Here is a 19,393-nt window from a genome sequence, read left to right as displayed (position 1 = left end):
AATTGGTGGGATTGTGCCTCTTGGTGGCGCTATAATAAAACAAAACATGAAATTCCCATTGACTTCAATGCAGTATTACGGTTTAAAATGCTAATGCTATAATTTAAGAATGCACTAGTGTATCATTACAAAACTCGGTATGTGTCTTCCGCTCTATGTCCCGAACATATTCAAAAAGTTTCGGGGCAGCGCCACCTTGTGGTCAAAAGTTGTAATAAAATGTACAAAAATGCTAATAACTTTTGATTAAATTAGCCTATTGTAATGAGACTGGTCATAATACATTCATTGGCTCATGCCGAGAAGATAGATACCAATTTTGCCATATTTTGCAAACATATCTGTGCTCCATCTTGTTATTTGTTAAAAATCTACTTTTTCAAACTCATCCTAGACCGTTTGTCCGATTTTCACCAAAATTGATCCGTATCGTCTTCAGACCATGCTGACAAATACTTATGGATTTCGGATTGATAGACAAAACAGTTTTCATATACCACTGCAACAGAGTTGAGCCATGATGCAAAAATTACTCTTGAGGCTGTATCTCTGCAATGCTTTGACATATTGACACCAAACTTTGCATGTGTCATTGTCATCTCAATCTGACTAAACCACATCAGTTTAGTAACAGTGACACCTATTGGTCGAAAGTGATAAACCATTAAACCATTATTATTGACTGTATTTAAAATTTGACTGCTATTTTGCCTAAAATCAACTTAATAGGTCCTTAATGGCTCATTGTTGCAGTTGGCTTGAGACTTCCAGCCATGCTGGCATGTCTTGTCTTCTTCTTTGCGCTTGGCCCCGATAATGGCTGCTTGCAGCTATATTTATTATTATTCTTCTTCCGCTCACAAGTCTATGGCAGCCCATAGAACCGCTCGCGGGAACATGATGAAATCTGGCACACATATGAAGGACAGTCACAACTGTCAATATATCAAATTTTGAGTCTCTAACTCAATCCCTCTAGCGCCACCAACAGTCCAAATTTGCACTCATGTTTATGCTAATAACTCTTGAACTAAAAGGGCTAGAAACAAAGTCCAAATTTTCTCTGACTCCTTGGCTCAAGCCGATTCGATTGCACCCTATGACGTCGTTTTGCGTCATAAAAATTACCCGCCATTTTTAATTTTCCAAAAAAACTACTTTTTCGAACTCGTCCTAGACGGTTTATCTGATTTGCACGAACATTGAACCAGATCATCTTCAGACCATGGTGACAAAAAGTTATGGAATTCAAGTTGATTCTTCAAATCGTTTACGAAAAATGTGCGAACAAATTTTACGTAGAGGTTGCAAAAGCACACTAAAAGCCATATCTCTGCAACGCTTTATCGTATTCAAACCAAACTTGGCACATGTCATCACAAGCATGACCTGAGGCAACATGCAGTGTTTCGGCGCAGTGCACCCTACTGGTCCGGAGATACAAAAAAGGGCTATTTTGGCTTATAACTTCTAAACCATTTATCCAAAAATCATAAAATGTATCTCCTTAGATACAGGGAGTCATGTCGAGTCAACTGATATCCAAGTTTACTAGGTCTGCCTTTTTGGCTGTCGGCCATTTTGATTTATGTGCTAAAATGCTGTATTTTATGAACACATGAACGGATTGTTACGAAACTTGGTATGGGTCATCAGCACGATGCCCTGAGGTAGCCTGAGAAGTTTCGAAACAGCGCCACCTAGTGGAGAATTTTTTTCCCCAAATGCTTATCTCTTTGGGTGTGGTTGACATATTTGGATGGGAGTAACTTTTTTTGTCTCCTGAATCCTTGCCGAGTCCAATAATACCAGACTTGCCAGGTTTCGGCATATGGTTTGCGCAGCATTGTAATTTAGTGCTTAAAAAACATTAGCTGATAGCTTCAAAACCGCTAGTCCGATCGAGACGAAACCAGCCTCAGAAGTTCGGAAACATAGGTCGATAGCTATACGCTAATGCCCAACTGTCAAAATTTTGGTAGTAAGGGGTAGTAAAATCCAATCAAAGTCAGGTGTCAGTCATTTTTTACGTGTTTTTTCATGTAAATGTTTATAACTCCAAAACAAAATGAGATATTTTCACCAAACTTGACACGTATATGTATGGGCTCATACTGAGGACAAATTAAAAAAATGGTGCCATTGTGCCTCTTGGTGGGGCTATAATAGAACAAAACATGAAATACCCATTGACTTCAATGCAGTATTTGGGTATAAAATGCTAATGTTACACTTAACGAATGCATTAGCGTATCATTACAAAACTCGGTATGTGTCTTCTGCTCCATGCCCTGAAGGTACTCAAAAAGTTTTCGGGCAGCGCCACCTTGTGGTCAAAAGTTGTAATAAAGTGTACAAAATGCTAATAACTTGATTAAATTAGCCTATTCTAATGAGACTGGTGACATTCATTGGCTCCTGCCGAGAACATAGATACCAATATTGTCCATATTTGGCAAACCTCTCTGCCCTCTATCTTGTTATTGGTTAAAAACATACTTTTTCAAACTCGTCCTAGACCGTTTGTCCAATTTTCACCAAAATTGAATCGTATCATCTTCAGACCATGTGAACAAATAATTATGGATTTCGTGTTGATAGACAAAACAGTATTCATATACCACTGCAACAGTGTTGAGCTATGATGCAAAAATGACTCTTGAGGCTGTATCTCTGCAATGCTTTGACATATTGACACCAAACTTTGCATGTGTCATTGACATCTCAGTTTGACTACACCACATCAGTTTCGTAACAGTGCCACCTGTTGGTCGAAAATGATAAACCATTAAATCATTATTACTGATTGCATTTAAAATTGTACTGCTTTTTTGCCTAAAATCAACTAAATAGGTCTTTAATGGCTCATTGTTGCAGTTGGTCTTATACTCCTAGCTACCTATGCTGGCATGTCTTAGGGTCTTCATTTCGCTTGGCCCCGACAATTGCTGCTTGCAGCTATATTTCTGCTTCTTCTTCTTCTTCTTCTTCTTCTTCCGCCATAGGAGTCTCTGGCAGCCCATAGAACCGTATGGTAAAAAGTTGTGAAATTTGGCACACTCATAGAGGCCAGTCTGAGCTGTCACTATAGCAAATTTGGTGCCTCTAACTCAATCCCTCTAGCGCCACCACCTGTCCAAAGTTTCACTCATATTTATGCTTATAACTTTTGACCCCTAAGGGCTAGAAACAAAATTCTTTTTTCATCGGATTCCTTGGCTCAAGCCGATTCGATTTCACCCTATGATGTCATTTTCCGGTATGCAAATTTTCCCGCCATTTTGAATTTTCTGAAAAACCTACTTTTTCGAACTCCTCCTAGGCCGTTGCTCCGATTTTCACGAAAATTGAAACAGATCATCTTCAGAGCATGTTGACAAAAAGTTATGGAATTCAAGTTGATTCGTCCAATCGTTTTCAATAAACGCACAAACAAATTTTACGTGGAGGTTGCAAAAACACACTAAAGGCTATATCTCCGCAACGCTTTATCGTATTCAAACCAACCTTGGTACATGTCATCACAAGCATGACTTGAAGCAACATGCAGCGTTTCGGCGCAGCGCCACCTACCTGTCCGGAGATACGAAAAATGCCTATTTTGGCTTATAACTTCTGAACCGTTTATCCAAAAATCATAAAATTGGTCTCATTAGATTCAGGGCGTCATGCCGAGTCGACTGATATCCAATTTTACCATGTCGGCCATTTTGGATGTCGGCCATTTTGAATTATGTGCAAAAATGCTGTATTTTATGAACGCATGAACAGATTGTTATGAAACTTGGTATGGGTCATCACCACGATGCCCTGAAGTAGCCTGAGAAGTTTCGAAACAGCGCCACCTAGTGGAGAATTTTTTTTTTCAAACGCTTATAACTTTGGGTGTGGTTGACATATTTTGATGGGAGTGTGTTTTTTGGTCTCCTGAATCCTTGCCGACTCCAACGATACCAGACTTGCCAGGTTTCGGCATATGGTTTGCGCAGAGTTGTAATTTAGTGCTTAAAAAACATTTGCTGATATCTTCGAAACCGCTAGTCCGATCGAGACGAAACCAGCCTCAGAAGTTCGGAAACATAGGTCGATAGCTATACGCTAATGCCCAAATCTCAAAATATTGATAGTAAGGGGTAGTAAAATCCAATCAAAGTCAGGTGTCAGTCATTTTTTACGTGTTTTTTCATATAAATGTCTATAACTCCAAAACAAAATGAAATATTTTCACCAAACTTGACACACATATGTATGGGCTCACTACGAGGACACATAAAAAAATTGGTGGGATTGTGCCTCTTGGTGGCGCTATAATAAAACAAAACATGAAATTCCCATTGACTTCAATGCAGTATTACGGTTTAAAATGCTAATGCTATAATTTAAGAATGCACTAGTGTATCATTACAAAACTCGGTATGTGTCTTCCGCTCTATGTCCCGAAGATATTCAAAAAGTTTCGGGGCAGCGCCACCTTGTGGTCAAAAGTTGTAATAAAATGTACAAAAATGCGAATAACTTTTGATTAAATTAGCCTATTGTAATGAGACTGGTCATAATACATTCATTGGCTCATGCCGAGAAGATAGATACCAATTTTGCCATATTTTGCAAACATATCTGTGCTCCATCTTGTTATTTGTTAAAAATCTACTTTTTCAAACTCATCCTAGACCGTTTGTCCGATTTTCACCAAAATTGATCCGTATCGTCTTCAGACCATGCTGACAAATACTTATGGATTTCGGATTGATAGACAAAACAGTTTTCATATACCACTGCAACAGAGTTGAGCCATGATGCAAAAATTACTCTTGAGGCTGTATCTCTGCAATGCTTTGACATATTGACACCAAACTTTGCATGTGTCATTGTCATCTCAATCTGACTAAACCACATCAGTTTCGTAACAGTGACACCTATTGGTCGAAAGTGATAAACCATTAAACCATTATTATTGACTGTATTTAAAATTTGACTGCTATTTTGCCTAAAATCAACTTAATAGGTCCTTAATGGCTCATTGTTGCAGTTGGCTTGAGACTTCCAGCCATGCTGGCATGTCTTGTCTTCTTCTTTGCGCTTGGCCCCGATAATGGCTGCTTGCAGCTATATTTAGGGGCCAAGCACCGAAGGTGCGGAGGCACCTATTGAAATCGTTAGTGTTCCTATTATTAGGGGCCAAGCACCGAAGGTGCGGAGGCACCTATTGAAATTGTTAGTGTTCCTATTATTATTCTGCTTCTTCTTCTTTTTCCGCCATAGGAGTCTCTGGCAGCCCATAGAACCGTATGGTAAAAAGTTGTGAAATTTGGCACACTCATAGAGGCCAGTCTGAGCTGTCACTATAGCAAATTTGGTGCCTCTAACTCAATCCCTCTAGCGCCACCACCTGTCCAAAGTTTCACTCATATTTATGCTTATAACTTTTGACCCCTAAGGGCTAGAAACAAAATTCTTTTTTCATCGGATTCCTTGGCTCAAGCCGATTCGATTTCACCCTATGATGTCATTTTCCGGTATGCAAATTTTCCCGCCATTTTGAATTTTCTGAAAAACCTACTTTTTCGAACTCCTCCTAGGCCGTTGCTCCGATTTTCACGAAAATTGAAACAGATCATCTTCAGAGCATGTTGACAAAAAGTTATGGAATTCAAGTTGATTCGTCCAATCGTTTTCAATAAACGCACAAACAAATTTTACGTGGAGGTTGCAAAAACACACTAAAGGCTATATCTCCGCAACGCTTTATCGTATTCAAACCAACCTTGGTACATGTCATCACAAGCATGACTTGAAGCAACATGCAGCGTTTCGGCGCAGCGCCACCTACCTGTCCGGAGATATGAAAAATGCCTATTTTGGCTTATAACTTCTGAACCGTTTATCCAAAAATCATAAAATTGGGCTCATTAGATTCAGGGCGTCATGCCGAGTCGACTGATATCCAATTTTACCATGTCGGCCATTTTGGATGTCGGCCATTTTGAATTATGTGCAAAAATGCTGTATTTTATGAACGCATGAACAGATTGTTATGAAACTTGGTATGGGTCATCACCACGATGCCCTGAAGTAGCCTGAGAAGTTTCGAAACAGCGCCACCTAGTGGAGAATTTTTTTTTTCAAACGCTTATAACTTTGGGTGTGGTTGACATATTTTGATGGGAGTGTGTTTTTTGGTCTCCTGAATCCTTGCCGACTCCAACGATACCAGACTTGCCAGGTTTCGGCATATGGTTTGCGCAGAGTTGTAATTTAGTGCTTAAAAAACATTTGCTGATATCTTCGAAACCGCTAGTCCGATCGAGACGAAACCAGCCTCAGAAGTTCGGAAACATAGGTCGATAGCTATACGCTAATGCCAAAATCTCAAAATATTGATAGTAAGGGGTAGTAAAATCCAATCAAAGTCAGGTGTCAGTCCTTTTTTACGTGTTTTTTCATATAAATGTCTATAACTCCAAAACAAAATGAGATATTTTCACCAAACTTGACACACATATGTATGGGCTCACTATGAGGACACATAAAAAAATTGGTGGGATTGTGCCTCTTGGTGGCGCTATAATAAAACAAAACATGAAATTCCCATTGACTTCAATGCAGTATTACGGTTTAAAATGCTAATGCTATAATTTAAGAATGCATTAGCGTATCGTTACAAAACTCGGTATGTGTCTTCCGCTCCATGTCCCGAAGATACTCAAAAAGTTTCGGGGCAGCGCCACCTTGTGGTCAAAAGTTGTAATAAAATGTACAGAAATGCGAATAACTTTTGATTAAATTAACCCATTGTAATGAAACTGGTCATAATACAGTCAATGGCTCATGCCGAGAACATGGATACCAATTGTGCCATATTTTGCAAACCTATCTGTCCTCCGTCTTGTTATTTGTTAAAAACCTACTTTTTCAAACTCATCCTAGACCGTTTGTCCGATTTTCACCAAAATTGATCCGTATCGTCTTCAGACCATGCTGACAAATAGTTATGGATTTCGGATTGATAGACAAAACAGTTTTCATATACCACTGCAACAGAGTTGAGCCATGATGCAAAAATGACTCTTGAGGCTGTATCTCTGCAATGCTTTGACATATTGACACCAAACTTTGCATGTGTCATTGTCATCTCAATCTGACTAAACCACATCAGTTTCGTAACAGTGACACCTATTGGTCGAAAGTGATAAACCATTAAACCATTATTATTGACTGTATTTAAAATTTGACTGCTATTTTGCCTAAAATCAACTTAATAGGTCCTTAATGGCTCATTGTTGCAGTTGGCTTGAGACTTCCAGCCATGCTGGCATGTCTTGTCTTCTTCTTTGCGCTTGGCCCCGATAATGGCTGCTTGCAGCTATATTTATTATTCTGCTTCTTCTTCTTCTTCTTCCGCCATAGGAGTCTCTGGCAGCCCATAGAACCGTATGGTAAAAAGTTGTGAAATTTGGCACACTCATAGAGGCCAGTCTGAGCTGTCACTATAGCAAATTTGGTGCCTCTAACTCAATCTCTCTAGCGCCACCACCTGTCCAAAGTTTCACTCATATTTATGCTTATAACTTTTGACCCCTAAGGGCTAGAAACAAAATTCTTTTTTCATCGGATTCCTTGGCTCAAGCCGATTCGATTTCACCCTATGATGTCATTTTCCGGTATGCAAATTTTCCCGCCATTTTGAATTTTCTGAAAAACCTACTTTTTCTAACTCCTCCTAGGCCGTTAATCCGATTTTCATGAAAATTGAAACAGATCATCTTCATAGCATGCTGACAAAAAGTTATGGAATTTAAGTTGATTCGTCCAATCGTTTTCAATAAACGCACAAACAAATTTTACGTAGAGGTTGCAAAAACACACTAAAGGCTATATCTCCACAACGCTTTATCGTATTCAAACCAAACTTGGTACATGTCATCACAAGCATGACCTGAAGCAACATGCAGCGTTTCGGCGCAGCGCCACCTACTGGTCCGGAGATACGAAAAATGCATATTTTGGCTTATAACTTCTGAACCGTTTATCCAAAAATCATAAAATTGGTCTCATTAGATTCAGGGCGTCATGCCGAGTCGACTGATATCCAATTTTACCATGTCGGCCATTTTGGATGTCGGCCATTTTGAATTATGTGCAAAAATGCTGTATTTTATGAACGCATGAACGGATTGTTACGAAACTTGGTATGGGTCATCACCACGATGCCCTGAAGTAGCCTGAGAAGTTTCGAAACAGCGCCACCTAGTGGATAATTCTTTTTTTTCAAACGCTTATAACTTTGGGTGTGAGTGAAAAATTTTGATGGGAGTAGCTTTTTTGGGCTCCTGAATCCTTGCCGAGTCCAACGATACAAGACATGCCCAGTTTCGGCATATGGTTTGCGCAGCGTTGTAATTTAGCGCTTAAAAAACATTTGCTGATATCTTCAAAACCGCTAGTCCGATCGAGACGAAACCAGCCTCAGAAGTTCGGAAACATAGGTCGATAGCTATACGCTAATGCCCAAATGTCAAAATATTGATAGTAAGGGGTAGTAAAATCCAATCAAAGTCAGGTGTCAGTCATTTTTTACGTGTTTTTTCATATAAATGTCTATAACTCCAAAACAAAATGAAATATTTTCACCAAACTTGACACACATATGTATGGGCTCACTACGAGGACACATAAAAAAATTGGTGGGATTGTGCCTCTTGGTGGCGCTATAATAAAACAAAACATGAAATTCCCATTGACTTCAATGCAGTATTACGGTTTAAAATGCTAATGCTATAATTTAAGAATGCACTAGTGTATCATTACAAAACTCGGTATGTGTCTTCCGCTCTATGTCCCGAAGATATTCAAAAAGTTTCGGGGCAGCGCCACCTTGTGGTCAAAAGTTGTAATAAAATGTACAAAAATGCTAATAACTTTTGATTAAATTAGCCTATTGTAATGAGACTGGTCATAATACATTCATTGGCTCATGCCGAGAAGATAGATACCAATTTTGCCATATTTTGCAAACATATCTGTGCTCCATCTTGTTATTTGTTAAAAATCTACTTTTTCAAACTCATCCTAGACCGTTTGTCCGATTTTCACCAAAATTGATCCGTATTGTCTTCAGACCATGCTGACAAATAGTTATGGATTTCGGATTGATAGACAAAACAGTTTTCATATACCACTGCAACAGAGTTGAGCCATGATGCAAAAATTACTCTTGAGGCTGTATCTCTGCAATGCTTTGACATATTGACACCAAACTTTGCATGTGTCATTGTCATCTCAATCTGACTAAACCACATCAGTTTCGTAACAGTGACACCTATTGGTCGAAAGTGATAAACCATTAAACCATTATTATTGACTGTATTTAAAATTTGACTGCTATTTTGCCTAAAATCAACTTAATAGGTCCTTAATGGCTCATTGTTGCAGTTGGCTTGAGACTTCCAGCCATGCTGGCATGTCTTGTCTTCTTCTTTGCGCTTGGCCCCGATAATGGCTGCTTGCAGCTATATTTAGGGGCCAAGCACCGAAGGTGCGGAGGCACCTATTGAAATCGTTAGTGTTCCTATTATTATTCTGCTTCTTCTTCTTTTTCCGCCATAGGAGTCTCTGGCAGCCCATAGAACCGTATGGTAAAAAGTTGTGAAATTTGGCACACTCATAGAGGCCAGTCTGAGCTGTCACTATAGCAAATTTGGTGCCTCTAACTCAATCCCTCTAGCGCCACCACCTGTCCAAAGTTTCACTCATATTTATGCTTATAACTTTTGACCCCTAAGGGCTAGAAACAAAATTCTTTTTTCATCGGATTCCTTGGCTCAAGCCGATTCGATTTCACCCTATGATGTCATTTTCCGGTATGCAAATTTTCCCGCCATTTTGAATTTTCTGAAAAACCTACTTTTTCGAACTCCTCCTAGGCCGTTGCTCCGATTTTCACGAAAATTGAAACAGATCATCTTCAGAGCATGTTGACAAAAAGTTATGGAATTCAAGTTGATTCGTCCAATCGTTTTCAATAAACGCACAAACAAATTTTACGTGGAGGTTGCAAAAACACACTAAAGGCTATATCTCCGCAACGCTTTATCGTATTCAAACCAACCTTGGTACATGTCATCACAAGCATGACTTGAAGCAACATGCAGCGTTTCGGCGCAGCGCCACCTACCTGTCCGGAGATACGAAAAATGCCTATTTTGGCTTATAACTTCTGAACCGTTTATCCAAAAATCATAAAATTGGTCTCATTAGATTCAGGGCGTCATGCCGAGTCGACTGATATCCAATTTTACCATGTCGGCCATTTTGGATGTCGGCCATTTTGAATTATGTGCAAAAATGCTGTATTTTATGAACGCATGAACAGATTGTTATGAAACTTGGTATGGGTCATCACCACGATGCCCTGAAGTAGCCTGAGAAGTTTCGAAACAGCGCCACCTAGTGGAGAATTTTTTTTTTCAAACGCTTATAACTTTGGGTGTGGTTGACATATTTTGATGGGAGTGTGTTTTTTGGTCTCCTGAATCCTTGCCGACTCCAACGATACCAGACTTGCCAGGTTTCGGCATATGGTTTGCGCAGAGTTGTAATTTAGTGCTTAAAAAACATTTGCTGATATCTTCGAAACCGCTAGTCCGATCGAGACGAAACCAGCCTCAGAAGTTCGGAAACATAGGTCGATAGCTATACGCTAATGCCCAAATCTCAAAATATTGATAGTAAGGGGTAGTAAAATCCAATCAAAGTCAGGTGTCAGTCATTTTTTACGTGTTTTTTCATATAAATGTCTATAACTCCAAAACAAAATGAAATATTTTCACCAAACTTGACACACATATGTATGGGCTCACTACGAGGACACATAAAAAAATTGGTGGGATTGTGCCTCTTGGTGGCGCTATAATAAAACAAAACATGAAATTCCCATTGACTTCAATGCAGTATTACGGTTTAAAATGCTAATGCTATAATTTAAGAATGCACTAGTGTATCATTACAAAACTCGGTATGTGTCTTCCGCTCTATGTCCCGAACATATTCAAAAAGTTTCGGGGCAGCGCCACCTTGTGGTCAAAAGTTGTAATAAAATGTACAAAAATGCTAATAACTTTTGATTAAATTAGCCTATTGTAATGAGACTGGTCATAATACATTCATTGGCTCATGCCGAGAAGATAGATACCAATTTTGCCATATTTTGCAAACATATCTGTGCTCCATCTTGTTATTTGTTAAAAATCTACTTTTTCAAACTCATCCTAGACCGTTTGTCCGATTTTCACCAAAATTGATCCGTATCGTCTTCAGACCATGCTGACAAATAGTTATGGATTTCGGATTGATAGACAAAACAGTTTTCATATACCACTGCAACAGAGTTGAGCCATGATGCAAAAATTACTCTTGAGGCTGTATCTCTGCAATGCTTTGACATATTGACACCAAACTTTGCATGTGTCATTGTCATCTCAATCTGACTAAACCACATCAGTTTCGTAACAGTGACACCTATTGGTCGAAAGTGATAAACCATTAAACCATTATTATTGACTGTATTTAAAATTTGACTGCTATTTTGCCTAAAATCAACTTAATAGGTCCTTAATGGCTCATTGTTGCAGTTGGCTTGAGACTTCCAGCCATGCTGGCATGTCTTGTCTTCTTCTTTGCGCTTGGCCCCGATAATGGCTGCTTGCAGCTATATTGTTCCTATTATTATTCTGCTTCTTCTTCTTCTTCTTCCGCCATAGGAGTCTCTGGCAGCCCATAGAACCGTATGGTAAAAAGTTGTGAAATTTGGCACACTCATAGAGGCCAGTCTGAGCTGTCACTATAGCAAATTTGGTGCCTCTAACTCAATCCCTCTAGCGCCACCACCTGTCCAAAGTTTCACTCATATTTATGCTTATAACTTTTGACCCCTAAGGGCTAGAAACAAAATTCTTTTTTCATCGGATTCCTTGGCTCAAGCCGATTCGATTTCACCCTATGATGTCATTTTCCGGTATGCAAATTTTCCCGCCATTTTGAATTTTCTGAAAAACCTACTTTTTCGAACTCCTCCTAGGCCGTTGCTCCGATTTTCACGAAAATTGAAACAGATCATCTTCAGAGCATGTTGACAAAAAGTTATGGAATTCAAGTTGATTCGTCCAATCGTTTTCAATAAACGCACAAACAAATTTTACGTGGAGGTTGCAAAAACACACTAAAGGCTATATCTCCGCAACGCTTTATCGTATTCAAACCAACCTTGGTACATGTCATCACAAGCATGACTTGAAGCAACATGCAGCGTTTCGGCGCAGCGCCACCTACCTGTCCGGAGATACGAAAAATGCCTATTTTGGCTTATAACTTCTGAACCGTTTATCCAAAAATCATAAAATTGGTCTCATTAGATTCAGGGCGTCATGCCGAGTCGACTGATATCCAATTTTACCATGTCGGCCATTTTGGATGTCGGCCATTTTGAATTATGTGCAAAAATGCTGTATTTTATGAACGCATGAACAGATTGTTATGAAACTTGGTATGGGTCATCACCACGATGCCCTGAAGTAGCCTGAGAAGTTTCGAAACAGCGCCACCTAGTGGAGAATTTTTTTTTTCAAACGCTTATAACTTTGGGTGTGGTTGACATATTTTGATGGGAGTGTGTTTTTTGGTCTCCTGAATCCTTGCCGACTCCAACGATACCAGACTTGCCAGGTTTCGGCATATGGTTTGCGCAGAGTTGAAATTTAGTGCTTAAAAAACATTTGCTGATATCTTCGAAACCGCTAGTCCGATCGAGACGAAACCAGCCTCAGAAGTTCGGAAACATAGGTCGATAGCTATACGCTAATGCCCAAATCTCAAAATATTGATAGTAAGGGGTAGTAAAATCCAATCAAAGTCAGGTGTCAGTCATTTTTTACGTGTTTTTTCATATAAATGTCTATAACTCCAAAACAAAATGAAATATTTTCACCAAACTTGACACACATATGTATGGGCTCACTACGAGGACACATAAAAAAATTGGTGGGATTGTGCCTCTTGGTGGCGCTATAATAAAACAAAACATGAAATTCCCATTGACTTCAATGCAGTATTACGGTTTAAAATGCTAATGCTATAATTTAAGAATGCACTAGTGTATCATTACAAAACTCGGTATGTGTCTTCCGCTCTATGTCCCGAAGATATTCAAAAAGTTTCGGGGCAGCGCCACCTTGTGGTCAAAAGTTGTAATAAAATGTACAAAAATGCTAATAACTTTTGATTAAATTAGCCTATTGTAATGAGACTGGTCATAATACATTCATTGGCTCATGCCGAGAAGATAGATACCAATTTTGCCATATTTTGCAAACATATCTGTGCTCCATCTTGTTATTTGTTAAAAATCTACTTTTTCAAACTCATCCTAGACCGTTTGTCCGATTTTCACCAAAATTGATCCGTATCGTCTTCAGACCATGCTGACAAATAGTTATGGATTTCGGATTGATAGACAAAACAGTTTTCATATACCACTGCAACAGAGTTGAGCCATGATGCAAAAATGACTCTTGAGGCTGTATCTCTGCAATGCTTTGACATATTGACACCAAACTTTGCATGTGTCATTGTCATCTCAATCTGACTAAACCACATCAGTTTCGTAACAGTGACACCTATTGGTCGAAAGTGATAAACCATTAAACCATTATTATTGACTGGATTTAAAATTTGACTGCTATTTTGCCTAAAATCAACTTAATAGGTCCTTAATGGCTCATTGTTGCAGTTGGCTTGAGACTTCCAGCCATGCTGGCATGTCTTGTCTTCTTCTTTGCGCTTGGCCCCGATAATGGCTGCTTGCAGCTATATTTATTATTCTGCTTCTTCTTCTTCCGCCATAGGAGTCTCTGGCAGCCCATAAAACCGTATGGTAAAAAGTTGTGAAATTTGGCACACTCATAGAGGCCAGTCTGAGCTGTCACTATAGCAAATTTGGTGCCTCTAACTCAATCCCTCTAGCGCCACCACCTGTCCAAAGTTTCACTCATATTTATGCTTATAACTTTTGACCCCTAAGGGCTAGAAACAAAATTCTTTTTTCATCGGATTCCTTGGCTCAAGCCGATTCGATTTCACCCTATGATGTCATTTTCCGGTATGCAAATTTTCCCGCCATTTTGAATTTTCTGAAAAACCTACTTTTTCGAACTCCTCCTAGGCCGTTGCTCCGATTTTCACGAAAATTGAAACAGATCATCTTCAGAGCATGTTGACAAAAAGTTATGGAATTCAAGTTGATTCGTCCAATCGTTTTCAATAAACGCACAAACAAATTTTACGTGGAGGTTGCAAAAACACACTAAAGGCTATATCTCCGCAACGCTTTATCGTATTCAAACCAACCTTGGTACATGTCATCACAAGCATGACTTGAAGCAACATGCAGCGTTTCGGCGCAGCGCCACCTACCTGTCCGGAGATACGAAAAATGCCTATTTTGGCTTATAACTTCTGAACCGTTTATCCAAAAATCATAAAATTGGTCTCATTAGATTCAGGGCGTCATGCCGAGTCGACTGATATCCAATTTTACCATGTCGGCCATTTTGGATGTCGGCCATTTTGAATTATGTGCAAAAATGCTGTATTTTATGAACGCATGAACAGATTGTTATGAAACTTGGTATGGGTCATCACCACGATGCCCTGAAGTAGCCTGAGAAGTTTCGAAACAGCGCCACCTAGTGGAGAATTTTTTTTTTCAAACGCTTATAACTTTGGGTGTGGTTGACATATTTTGATGGGAGTGTGTTTTTTGGTCTCCTGAATCCTTGCCGACTCCAACGATACCAGACTTGCCAGGTTTCGGCATATGGTTTGCGCAGAGTTGTAATTTAGTGCTTAAAAAACATTTGCTGATATCTTCGAAACCGCTAGTCCGATCGAGACGAAACCAGCCTCAGAAGTTCGGAAACATAGGTCGATAGCTATACGCTAATGCCCAAATCTCAAAATATTGATAGTAAGGGGTAGTAAAATCCAATCAAAGTCAGGTGTCAGTCATTTTTTACGTGTTTTTTCATATAAATGTCTATAACTCCAAAACAAAATGAAATATTTTCACCAAACTTGACACACATATGTATGGGCTCACTACGAGGACACATAAAAAAATTGGTGGGATTGTGCCTCTTGGTGGCGCTATAATAAAACAAAACATGAAATTCCCATTGACTTCAATGCAGTATTACGGTTTAAAATGCTAATGCTATAATTTAAGAATGCACTAGTGTATCGTTACAAAACTCGGTATGTGTCTTCCGCTCTATGTCCCGAAGATATTCAAAAAGTTTCGGGGCAGCGCCACCTTGTGGTCAAAAGTTGTAATAAAATGTACAAAAATGCTAATAACTTTTGATTAAATTAGCCTATTGTAATGAGACTGGTCATAATACATTCATTGGCTCATGCCGAGAAGATAGATACCAATTTTGCCATATTTTGCAAACATATCTGTGCTCCATCTTGTTATTTGTTAAAAATCTACTTTTTCAAACTCATCCTAGACCGTTTGTCCGATTTTCACCAAAATTGATCCGTATCGTCTTCAGACCATGCTGACAAATACTTATGGATTTCGGATTGATAGACAAAACAGTTTTCATATACCACTGCAACAGAGTTGAGCCATGATGCAAAAATTACTCTTGAGGCTGTATCTCTGCAATGCTTTGACATATTGACACCAAACTTTGCATGTGTCATTGTCATCTCAATCTGACTAAACCACATCAGTTTCGTAACAGTGACACCTATTGGTCGAAAGTGATAAACCATTAAACCATTATTATTGACTGTATTTAAAATTTGACTGCTATTTTGCCTAAAATCAACTTAATAGGTCCTTAATGGCTCATTGTTGCAGTTGGCTTGAGACTTCCAGCCATGCTGGCATGTCTTGTCTTCTTCTTTGCGCTTGGCCCCGATAATGGCTGCTTGCAGCTATATTTCTGCTTCTTCTTCTTCTTCTTCTTCCGCCATAGGAGTCTCTGGCAGCCCATAGAACCGTATGGTAAAAAGTTGTGAAATTTGGCACACTCATAGAGGCCAGTCTGAGCTGTCACTATAGCAAATTTGGTGCCTCTAACTCAATCCCTCTAGCGCCACCACCTGTCCAAAGTTTCACTCATATTTATGCTTATAACTTTTGACCCCTAAGGGCTAGAAACAAAATTCTTTTTTCATCGGATTCCTTGGCTCAAGCCGATTCGATTTCACCCTATGATGTCATTTTCCGGTATGCAAATTTTCCCGCCATTTTGAATTTTCTGAAAAACCTACTTTTTCGAACTCCTCCTAGGCCGTTGCTCCGATTTTCACGAAAATTGAAACAGATCATCTTCAGAGCATGTTGACAAAAAGTTATGGAATTCAAGTTGATTCGTCCAATCGTTTTCAATAAACGCACAAACAAATTTTACGTGGAGGTTGCAAAAACACACTAAAGGCTATATCTCCGCAACGCTTTATCGTATTCAAACCAACCTTGGTACATGTCATCACAAGCATGACTTGAAGCAACATGCAGCGTTTCGGCGCAGCGCCACCTACCTGTCCGGAGATACGAAAAATGCCTATTTTGGCTTATAACTTCTGAACCGTTTATCCAAAAATCATAAAATTGGTCTCATTAGATTCAGGGCGTCATGCCGAGTCGACTGATATCCAATTTTACCATGTCGGCCATTTTGGATGTCGGCCATTTTGAATTATGTGCAAAAATGCTGTATTTTATGAACGCATGAACAGATTGTTATGAAACTTGGTATGGGTCATCACCACGATGCCCTGAAGTAGCCTGAGAAGTTTCGAAACAGCGCCACCTAGTGGAGAATTTTTTTTTCCAAACGCTTATAACTTTGGGTGTGGTTGACATATTTTGATGGGAGTGTGTTTTTTGGTCTCCTGAATCCTTGCCGACTCCAACGATACCAGACTTGCCAGGTTTCGGCATATGGTTTGCGCAGAGTTGTAATTTAGTGCTTAAAAAACATTTGCTGATATCTTCGAAACCGCTAGTCCGATCGAGACGAAACCAGCCTCAGAAGTTCGGAAACATAGGTCGATAGCTATACGCTAATGCCCAAATCTCAAAATATTGATAGTAAGGGGTAGTAAAATCCAATCAAAGTCAGGTGTCAGTCATTTTTTACGTGTTTTTTCATATAAATGTCTATAACTCCAAAACAAAATGAAATATTTTCACCAAACTTGACACACATATGTATGGGCTCACTACGAGGACACATAAAAAAATTGGTGGGATTGTGCCTCTTGGTGGCGCTATAATAAAACAAAACATGAAATTCCCATTGACTTCAATGCAGTATTACGGTTTAAAATGCTAATGCTATAATTTAAGAATGCACTAGTGTATCATTACAAAACTCGGTATGTGTCTTCCGCTCTATGTCCCGAAGATATTCAAAAAGTTTCGGGGCAGCGCCACCTTGTGGTCAAAAGTTGTAATAAAATGTACAAAAATGCTAATAACTTTTGATTAAATTAGCCTATTGTAATGAGACTGGTCATAATACATTCATTGGCTCATGCCGAGAAGATAGATACCAATTTTGCCATATTTTGCAAACATATCTGTGCTCCATCTTGTTATTTGTTAAAAATCTACTTTTTCAAACTCATCCTAGACCGTTTGTCCGATTTTCACCAAAATTGATCCGTATCGTCTTCAGACCATGCTGACAAATAGTTATGGATTTCGGATTGATAGACAAAACAGTTTTCATATACCACTGCAACAGAGTTGAGCCATGATGCAAAAATTACTCTTGAGGCTGTATCTCTGCAATGCTTTGACATATTGACACCAAACTTTGCATGTGTCATTGTCATCTCAATCTGACTAAACCACATCAGTTTCGTAACAGTGACACCTATTGGTCGAAAGTGATAAACCATTAAACCATTATTATTGACTGTATTTAAAATTTGACTGCTATTTTGCCTAAAATCAACTTAATAGGTCCTTAATGGCTCATTGTTGCAGTTGGCTTGAGACTTCCAGCCATGCTGGCATGTCTTGTCTTCTTCTTTGCGCTTGGCCCCGATAATGGCTGCTTGCAGCTATATTTTTCTCCTGTGTTTGTCCTGGTTCCTACGTGTTTGATGATTAAAGTCTGCCTTCTAGAATTATTTCTTGTCATGAGCATTTCCAAGTACCACGCTACATTACAGAAGAACCAACAATTATAGAAAAATGGATCTCAAGGCACTGCCAATGACAGTGGACTCAGTGTCTCCCAATCCCATAATAGCAGCAGTAAGACAGAACTGGGCTGAAGAAAGACTGCTCACAGTCCAGCAGAGAGGATGGCCTTTGGGGCGGTATGTGGAGGAGTTCCGGCTTCGTTCCCATCTGGTGAGCTGGGGTACACTATGATTGCACTATGATTAGTGGCTCCTTCCGGATGGGACTGGATGATGAAAATGTATTTCAATTCCTTTCACTTGACGATTGTTATAGATCTGTAGACTTTTTAAATTATTTCTTCTATTTAACAATCAAAATCCTCATTCAGTCATTCAGTCCCTATCCGGAAGCAGGAGCCCCATTTCACCCTAAGCCGGTGCAGGAGGGTCCACATGCCTCTCCAAGGGTTCCATCCCCTCCTGACCACCCATGTTTCCCAGAGCCCAGGTACTCATCCTCGGAGACCATCCCTGAACCGTCAAGTGCCTCCCTGGCTTCCTAAACTGCCGGCGCCTTCTTGGACCCCTGAGCTGCTAGCTCTGCTCTGGTCCTCTAAGCTGCTGGCTCCCCCCTGGTCCTCTAAGCTTCTGGCTTCGCCCTGGTCCCCTGAGCTGCCGGCTCCGCCCTGGTCCTCAAAGCTGCTGGCTCCGCTCTGGTCCTCTAAGCTGCTGGCTCCGCCCTGGTCCTCTAAGCTGCTGGCTTCGCCCTGGTCCTCTAAACTGCTGACTTCACCCTGGTCTCCTGAGCTGCTGGCTCCACCCTGGTCCTCTAAGCTGCTGGCTTCGCCCTAGTCACCTGAACTCCACCCTGGTCCCCTGAGCTGCTGGGTTCGCCCTGGTCCCCTGAACTGCTGGGTTCACCCTGGTCCCCTGAGCTGCTGGCTCCGCTCTGGTCCTCTGAGCTGCTGGCTTCGCCATGGTCACCTGAACTGCTGGCTTCGACCTGCTCCCCTTAGCACTGCTACGTGGGGGCAGAGATATCATGCAACACATTGCGATTGCTCTACAGCCGGAGGACGTGAGGATGAGAGCCGTGATATCTCTGCGCCCAAGTAGCAGTGCTTCGCCTGTGCTTTCCTATAATGTAGTCCCAAGTCAATATCTGCCTAGGAAATTGCCTAGTCTT

Source organism: Pseudorasbora parva, chromosome 23, assembly GCF_024679245.1.
Source record: "Pseudorasbora parva isolate DD20220531a chromosome 23, ASM2467924v1, whole genome shotgun sequence".
NCBI lineage: Eukaryota > Metazoa > Chordata > Actinopteri > Cypriniformes > Gobionidae > Pseudorasbora > Pseudorasbora parva.
Note: the sequence above shows the minus strand (reverse complement) of the source record.